At 39.7% G+C, this 9772-nt stretch overlaps 1 protein-coding gene across 1 annotated transcript in view; it reads right to left on the reverse strand.

Moving 5' to 3' along the window:
- Positions 1-9399, reverse strand: part of MAMDC2 (MAM domain containing 2) — a 186047-nt gene extending 176648 nt beyond the window's left edge. Inside the window, exon 1 of the mRNA XM_060013422.1 lies at positions 9312-9399. The gene's annotated coding sequence lies outside the window, so the exon portion shown is untranslated. The remainder of the gene's footprint in view (positions 1-9311) is intronic.
- Between the last annotated feature and the right edge of the window lie 373 nt (positions 9400-9772).

The following is a 9772-nucleotide window of genomic DNA, read 5'->3' on the forward strand; positions in this document are numbered from 1 at the left end:
CAGGTTCAAATTAGACTTCTGGATATCTAACTCATTGGATGCAGAATTTCTCTCATGGTGGTGGGGAATGGGGATGTTCTGTGGGGAAACTGATTCCCTCACCTCTAGGCTTGGCAGAGAACTGGGGAAACTGATTCCCTCACCTCTAGGCTTCATTCCAGAACGAGGCAGTGGACCGGGGTGGCTTCCTTCACTCTAGCTTTGGAAATGCTTTATAGTGGGGGCTGCCTTCTGTCTCTTTGCTAAGTTTCCATACTGGGCCAAAGACATCCCCACATTCTTCCAGAAGATGTGGTACATATATACAATGGAATACTACTCAGTCATTTAAAAAAGAACGAAATAATGCCATTTGCAGCAACATGGATGGACCTAGAGATTATCATACTAAGTGAAGTAAGTCAGAAAGAGATAGACAAATACCATATGATATCACTTATATGTGGAATCTAAAATATGGCACAAATGAACTTATCTACAAAACAGAAACAGACTCATAGACATAGAGAACAGACTTGTGGTTGCCAAGCAGGGGAGAGGGAGAGGGATGGACTGAGTTTGGGGATAGCAGATGCAAACTATTATATTTAGAATGGATAAACGACAAGGTCCTAATGTATAACACAGGGAACTATATCCAATCTCCTGGGATAAACCATAATGGAAAAAATATTTAAAAAGACATATATGTGTATAACTGAGTCACTTTGCTGTACAGCAGAAATTAGCACAACATTGTAAGTCAACGATACTTCAATAAAAAAATAAATAATAAAAAACAAAGACATCCCCACATTCTTCCAGAAGGGAATAACTTCCCCATAGGTGGCATCCACCTGGATCTCCACCAGGCCACCAAGTCTATTGATTCTTGTAGTCCATGCTTTCCTTCAAGGTTCATTTTCCTGATTTTTGAAATATATCCTTTAGTAACCTTTTTCAGCAAAGATCTAGAGAGGTCTATTCTCCAAACCTTTGAAAACATCTGTCATAAAAAATAGTTCAGTTGGATGTAGGCTTCTAGATTAAAGTTCTGGGTAAAGATGGTGGATTGAACATATTCATCCAAATTTTGCTTCTCCAGAAACCACATAAAAACCACAATGAGTAGATAGATATTATTTAGAAATGTATGAACATTTAAGAATATGGAAAATGGGAGAGGAGACAACAACAAGGTTTTAGAAGCTAGAAAGAAGATGGAAAAATAAAAACTGACTAAGCAGATCAAAGGAAGTCAGATTTGAAGCTGGCTTGGTTAATTCTGCAACACCATCAACAGTCCAGGAGATGGTGACACCAGGTAACATTAGAAATGGGCATGAAGAGGGTGGCTTAAAATAAGGAGGGTTAGAAAGCCATTTGGGAAGCACTACCTTCCTCGATCCCCTCCATACCCCATGCTATGGATGACTTGTCCTCCCCACCTGTATTAGTCAGTTCTCCAGAGAAACAGAACCAAAAGTATATATACATATACAGAAAGAGATTTATTATGAGGGATTGGCTCATGCAATTATGGAAGCTGAGAAGTCCCATGATCTGCTGTCTGCAAGCTGGAGGCCCGAGAGAGCCAGTGGTAGAGTTCCAGTCCAAACCTAAACCTGAGAACGAGGGGAGCCAAAGGATCCACCTGGTCCAAGTCCAAAGGCCTAAGAACCAGGATACGGATGTCCAAGAGCAGGAGAAGATGGATGTCCCAGCTCAAGCAAAGAGTAAATTCACCCTTTCTCTACATTTTCTTTTCATTCAGGCCCTCAGCAGATTGGATGATGCCCACCTGCATTGGTGAGGGTGATCTTTTTTACTCAGTCCACCAATTCAAATGCTAACCTCTTTCAGGGACACCCTTACAGACACATCTAGAAGTAATGTTTTACCAGCTATCTGAACATCTCTTAGTCCAGTCAAGTTACATCATGAAATTAACCATCACACCACCCTAGCAAAAGTATGGATGTTTATTCTGTGAAAAGGGAAAAACAGAAGTATATTGGACTTGGATGACACAGACCCGGTTAAGAGCAAGAGTACCATACTGAAACCAGGGTGAGTAGATGAATACGCAGACACTGAAAGCTGAGTGGGACCCCACCTCCAAACCCTGTTCACCCACCTACCTTCCAGAAATGGTTATGACCAAACGTTTTCTCTCCAGGTGGAAGAATTAGAAGAAGAGTTACCTCTGGGATATCTGACCCAGAGGAAGAACTTAAGATACTGATATTGAGGTTTCCCCCAACAAATAGTCCAGCCATATCACCCTCCAATGAAACCCACTCAGACCTTCCAATCAGCTTTTTTACTCACCCACAATTAAACATAAGCAGACACCTAAATATTACCAGACAGCTGCAGAATGCCTCTAATAAATAAGAAAAAGATCAAACAAACAAACCACAAAGAGAGAAAAACAACTTGGAGGAAAATTAAACTATGAAGGGAAGAGAAAACTTCAAAATAAAACTATTATTAGTATCTTCAAAGAGATAAGCAATGATACTAAATCCTAGAAACAGGGTCAGAATGCTATTTAAAAAGGAACATTCAGAGAACATAAAAGAGCCCTTAGAAATTAATAACATGATAGCAGAACTAAAACACTCAATAGAAAGTTTGGAAATTCAGGTGAGTCAATCTCCCCAAAAGCAGAGCATAAACCAAAGAAAGGGAAATATGAGAAATATATAAAATATTATATTATGTTACATAAATTTATATTTGCGTGTATTTTATATAGAAAGTATAAACCCTTACATTATATTATAAAACATTGTATAAAACAGTCTAGGAAGGCCAATATCTGAATAATGAGAGTTTCAGAAAGAGAAAACAGAGAAAAGGAATGAGAAAAAAATGAAAGAAATAATTTGAGGAAAACTATCCAGGGACTGGATGTAATAGACTGCTGAGTGGGACATGAGCTATTGTCCAGAGACCACGAGAACAAATATCCAGGGAATGGATGTAACAGAATATTGGTGGGACATGACCTAGTGCTCAGAGATAAAAGAGGTATGAAATGCCCCAGATTTGAAAGAGAAATGAAACCAAGTGGCACTTCTTCCAGGGATTATTAAGAAGTGGTTAAATGGGCTCTGGAACTCTCAGCCTCTGCCCCGCATGCCCTTCCAACTCTAGTTTATATAAGAGAAGATCAGGGCGAGAAAGGAGAATCTTGAGAGTGGGGTGTTGCTGGTGAAGGATGAGAGTACTGTGGCTTTTCCCTCCTCTCCCCTTGGGAGAGGAAAGGGAAGCTGCTTTTTTCCAAATCCCCACAATGTGAAAAGGGCTCCAAATATGAAACTCTCAGATCTAAAGTGTCTTTTTGACATCTTATTCCTTAGCTTGGCTTCTGTTTATACAGTGTGCTTGCTGATCTGTGCCCTGTACCTATATAAATAAATGGAAAAAGATGGCAGGGCAGAGAGGATGCAAGTGTGTAGCAGTCTGTACTCTCACTATTTGGTGGGGGCAAAGCTGTGTCAGTTTCCTGTGGGTTCACAAGTAGCCAGGCTTGAGCTGCCTTGCTAGCACCCCAACCAAGAGGGTGAGCCATCAAGCAAGGACTCCAGTAGCTGGAGTCTGTGGGGTGTTCTATCATGGACTATGTTGGCGTCGGGGGTGGGGTGGTAAAGTCAAGTCTGAGTGGACCTCTCAGGTCAGCAGATGGGTTCAGGGGATGTGAGGAGCTGGAAGCGAGACTCGCATATACAAACAGGGCTCTCAAATGGAGGCATCTTCAGTAACTAGCATGTTAGACAACCTGAATTCACAGAGGCATAAATATAAACTGGTTGGATTTTTTTTCCATTTACTGCCTTCAACCATGCTTTACTGAATCTCCCTATTCTTTAATGACAGATTATTCTTATATGATATGATAATAATGACTCATTATTCTTTAATGACTCAGTCCATCCCTCTCCCTCTCCCCTGCTTGGCAACCACAAGTCTGTTCTCTATGTCTATGAGTCTTGTGCAGATTCCACAGCTCTCTGGTCACTTGCATATATAGAAAAGTCTACCACCAGAGGACAAGCATTTAGATCCAGGCCACAGAGAGGGTAATGCTCTCTGAGAGGGAACCACAAAAGCACCAGTTAGGTGAACATTCTTTTTTATCTTTATCCATCCCCCCTGCTCCTGTAATGCAAGAACTTAGACTACAGGAAAAAGACAGAAGGAAGCGTGAACATGTAGAAAATGCCCTTTCCCCACTCAAAGGCCCCCAGGCAGAAGCATAGCTGGTAGTATGGGGCAGGGTGAAGACAAGTAATCAATTGGATATGCAACTAAATTAGATTGTAGTGGACTTTTTTGGCTGGAGAAATAGGCTTGAGGCTGGGTTTCCAGGAACAATGCCCAAAATCATGCCACAGAAATAGCTTGATGAGGAAATTCCACTGTCACCCTAGACTTCAGGAACTTGACAGCATTGGACCTGTTGCCACTGTGAATGCCCCCCAAAGCCAGGCTCCATTGCCACCACTCAAGCCAACAAATGGAAGCACTGAACTGAGCTTATATTTTTTATTAGTCATTTAGAAATTAAAATCTTGCATAGGTGCATCTGATTAATGGATCATGCAAGGTCCATTTAGCTGTGAAAGAAGCTGGGGATTTGAACTCTGAGATCTACATTGGAGCAGTAGAATTTATGGAAATTCTCCATAGTTAGAAAAGCTATTCAGAAGATGGGTCACTGCAAATGTGACACATGTCCACTATAGCTAATATTGTTTAAAATCAAATTGATTATCCACTTCATACTCATTAGGATGGCTGTTACCAAAAAAACAAAATAACGAATGTTGGAGAGGATGTGGAGAAACTGGAACCATTGTGCATTTGCTGCCAGCAATATAAAATGGTGTAGCTGCTGTGGAAAACAATATGGTAGTTCCTCAAATTTTAAACATAGAATTACCATGTGATCTAGCAATTCTACTTCTAGATATATATACTCAAAAGAATTGGGCTTCCCTGGTGGCGCAGTGGTTGGGAGTCTGCCTGCCAATGCAGGGGACACGGGTTCGAACTCTGGTCTGGGAAGATCCCACATGCTGCGGAGCAACCAGGCCCGTGAGCCACAACTACTGAGCCTGCGCGTCTGGGGCCTGTGCTCCGCAACAAGAGACGCCGCGATAGTGAGAGGTTCGCGCACCACAATGAAGAGTGGTCCCCGCTCGCCGCAACTAGAGAAGGCCCTCGCACAGAAACGAAGACCCAACACAGCCAAAAATAATAAATAAATTAATTAATTAAAAAAAAAGAATTGAAAGTAGGTACTCAAATAGATATTTGTACATCAGTGTTCAAAGAAGCATTATCATGATAGCCAAGAGGTAGAAAGAAGCAGCCCAAATGTCCATCAATAGATGAATGAATAAATTAAACATGGTATATGTGTGTGTGTGTGTGTGTGTGTGTGTGTGTGTGTGTATGTAATGGAATATTATTCAGCCTCAAAAACAAATGAAATTCTGGTACATGTTACAACGTGGATGAACCTTAAAAACATTAAGCTAAGTGAAATAAACCAGACGTAAAAGGACAAATAGTACACGATTCCACTTACGTGAGGTACCTAGAACAGTCAAATTCATAGAAACAAAAACAGAATAGCGGTTAACAGGGACAGTCCTTGAGCAATGAAAGAAGATTTAAAAGGCCTTGAATCAAGAAGAGGAGAATGTGCTTTATTGATAAGAAAAATATCAGAAGCTGGTTTTTTCTTTTTAAGATTTTTTTTTTTGTGGACTATTTTTAAAGTCTTTATTGAATTTGTTACAATATTGCTTCTGTTTTGTGTTTTGGTTTTTTGGCTGTGAGGCATGTGGGATCTTAACTCCCCAACCAGGGATTGAACCCACACCCCCTGCATTGGAAGGCGAAGTCTTAAACACTGGCCCACCAGGGAAGTCCCAAAAGCTGGTTTTCTTTTCTAAAAGGTCTTCAGACTCATTCTCTCCAGCTTTAAATAAAAACCAATTATTAATATATGTATAAATCAGAGAGAGAGAATAACCAAATAATAATTAGCCCAGGAACTTTGGAGCCAAATATTCCCTGATCTCCAGTTGACCTTGAGTGAATCACTTAAACTCTCTGCTCTTCAGCTTCCCTGACTCCACAATGAAAAACACAGCTTCCCCACAGAGGTGTTAGGAAATTCCCTGAATTCACTGTTGTCAAGCAAATCCATGGCCTGCAGAAACCCAGGGGAGATATTCTGTTTCTTTCAAATTTATAGAAAATCTAAAAACAGTATATTGAGCTAGAATCATCAAGTGTTCATTTTGGGCACGTAATGCTCCAAACAAGAAAATAGACGCTTTATATACAACTGTTAGTTTTCTTTTTTATGACTCTCAGAAGTCAACACACATTGGTTGCCAGTTGCAATGCAATTCCACCTTCTGTCTCTTTGCCTTTTGTCGTCCTGGTGACTTACTGTATCAAATACTGAGAAGAAAAAGTAGTTGAGCAAAGGGGCAGAAGTGCCAATCTTCTCCTTTCTTGCCAGCTCTCTTGTTTTGTTTTGTTTTGTTTTGTTTTCCCTAATCTCACTCATCCTAGCGCAGTAATGGTGCAACCCTGAATCCAGGCGTGTGTTCCCAAGAACCTCTCAAGTGCGTGATTTACAAAGACTGCTTTGGAGTTGAAGCAAGCTACCTTGATCCTTTAAATACAAGTGACATTGTTACCTTAGGAGGAAAATAAGAAATCTATCAGAAGGACTTTTAGGCTTAAATTCTTTTTCAAGGATCCTAAGTTAATTAAAGAGGACAATATACAAAAGAAGATGACCTTTTTCGTATAAGCTATAAACATGCCATCATTAACGAATTGCATTACAGGCAAGAGAAGACAAAGAGCAGTTCTGGTTAAGTTCAGCAGTTACTTAAGTTGATGGAATGGCAGACAGTGTAGTTAATGTTTTGAGTAGTTAAGATATTTTTACAAAGCCGTTCGTTAAAAATAGACATAAGCATTAAAAATAAATGAATATACTGTCAAGCAATAAACTTTTGCTTAGACTTTGGGATCATATTAATGATTCATCTTTCTGTGTCAACTAAAGATAATTTAAAAATATTAGTCAGAAAGAAAGAATTGTAGGCTGACTACATCTGACTTAACAACATCCTTTCTTGTAGTTAGGTGGCTTTTTACTATAGTACCTTGGTGAAGGGAAATTTGTTTTACATTAATAGCAAATGAAAACAAATTTGGCCTTTGTGGCGGGGGAAGAATGCTATATTTCTTCAGCAAAATTACATTATAATGTGCTGACAAATTCAAAACAACTGTTCTGAGTAATGAATGCATAGGGAAACTCCAGACTGAAGGGATTGGAACAGTAATGACAGAAAGGAAATACCCTGATTTTTTTTTCCCTAAAAACTGAGCTGAAGCTCCAAGTGCTTTTCACTCAGTGGTTCCAAATATCTTTCAACAGTGTCACTACAAAAATGAAATGAGGGAAAAGAAAGAGACATCTGAACGCCCGATCTCTTCCCATTAGAAATACATGGTTAATTTTCATGATTAACAAGTCTTCTTTCATTAAGCCCCACTGCCTCCTGCCCAGCCTGGTGGTAGGGAGATATGAATTCCATGTCAGGAGCTCCACTGGTAATGTTACTGTACTCTAGTTTCAAGAGCATAAGGTTTGGTGTCAGATGCCTGGGTTTGAATCTCAGCTCCACCACTTAGCAACTCTGTGACTTAAAAGCTGCTTAAGGTCCTTAACCTCTCTGAACCTCATTTTCTACTGTAAATGAGAGATAGTAACGGTCACTGTTCTAAGATGAAATGAGATGATGCATGTGAAGCACTCAGCACAGGCCTGACACATAATAAGCGGTTAATAAATGTTAACTATCTTCTTGTTTTTTGCTACAAACTTGGATAATTTAACAACTCCCAAATGCACAACTCAACTTATTATTCAAAAATTATTTAGGCAGGGAATACCTGCCTAAATTAGTAGAATTCAGTGATCTCTTTCAGGGGCCAAGGTTACTTTCTGGTATGAATTAGAAGTACAGGGAACTATATAATTGCAGAACAAGAAGGAGAAGAAACTGTGATGTGGTCCTTAACATTGGCAAAGAAGTCTCAAGGAAGGAGAGAGCATGGTAGAGTCCATAGCACATTGATCTTGGAATCAGAAAGAACCTGGATTCAGTTCTTAGCTTGGTCACTATAGTGGGTTGAATGCTGGCCTTCAAAAGATATGTCCAGTTCCTAACCTTTGGTACCTGTGAATGTGATCCTTATTTGGAAATAGGGTCTTAATAGATGTAATTAAGTTAAAAATCTTGAGATGAGATCATCTCAGATTTAGGGACTTTAGACACTTGTCCAATGACAAGTGTCCTTATAAGAGACAGAAAAGAAGACAGACACACACAGACGGGAAGTCCACATGAAGATGTAGGCAGAGTTGGAGTGATGTATCAATAAGCCAAGGGATTCCAAGAACTGTGGGCAGCCACCAGAAGCTCGGTGAGAGGCACGGAATGGATTCTCCCTCAGCTCCTTTAGAAGGAATCAACCCTGCTGACACCTTAGTTTTAGACTTCTGGTCTCCAGAACTGTGTAAATATATATTTCTGTTGTTTTAAGCCACCTATTTTATGGTAATTTGTTATGGCAGCCCTAAGAAAGTAATACAATCAGTAAGTTGGAAAGTTAGTGGACCTCTCTGAGGACTAATGAGATCAAGAATACAAAGACACCGGCACATGAGAGGCATTCGATAAACGTTCGCTGAAAACATTCTTTCTCTTCATCTTCACAACAACCCAGCAAGTTAAGTATTATCCTCACTTTCCTATGAATAAATGGATTCCCTGAAAAGTTGACCAACCAGCCCACAGCCAGGTGAGTGAATGGCAGGTTTTTTGGCTCCAGTACTAGTATCTTCTCAACCATACCAATTTGTCCTCTCTCTTGCTTACAGAGTTTTACCAAAATTCTGTTTGTTACTTACTACATTGTCACTGTACCCGACTAAACTGCCATGAATCCCATGAATCCAAAAAATAAAATATTAGCTGAGGAGGGAGAGGAAGAGACAGTAAAAGTGGTGTGTATGGAGGAAGTCAAGGAAAAGCACACAAAATCCAAAGACAGATCATTCATCTCAAATCAGGATGTTAGAGAACGGTTCACAGAAATAATGAAAGTTTTGTAGTAAGCCCTAAGGGATAGAGAGGAAACCTTTCTTAAATTAATAATTTTACTGATAAAGAGTGGTTATCATCTAATTATAATATCTCAAATCCATTACTGCCCACCTGGGAATTGAAGGCTGGGTTTGACAGAGTCTAAGAATCACAAAGGGGGGCTTCCCTGGTGGTCCAGTGGTTGAGACTCCTAGCTTCCACTGCAGGGAACCCGGCTTCAATCCCTGGTCAGGGAACTGAGATCCCACATGCTGTGCAGTGCAGCTGAAAAAAAAAAAAAAAAGGTAAAAGAATCACAAAGGTAATAAATCTTCATCACTTACTCATTTATAGAAGTCAGGAAAAGAGCACTTTTTGAATGATTAAAAGGTCTTTAGGTTTATCAGAAATGTGGATTATCTCACTTTTCACTCATCTCAAACATTTTGTTAAAATGATCTTTTAACTTTTTTCAGGAATTGAGAAAAATACAAGTTTTTTTTTTTAAATAATTTTTTTTATTTTTGGCTGTGTTGGGTCTTCATTGCTGAGAGTGGGCTTTCTCTAGTTGCAGCGAGCAGGTTTCTCATTGC

The sequence above is a fragment of the Delphinus delphis genome, chromosome 6, assembly GCF_949987515.2.
Source record: "Delphinus delphis chromosome 6, mDelDel1.2, whole genome shotgun sequence".
In the NCBI taxonomy this organism is placed as follows: domain Eukaryota; kingdom Metazoa; phylum Chordata; class Mammalia; order Artiodactyla; family Delphinidae; genus Delphinus; species Delphinus delphis.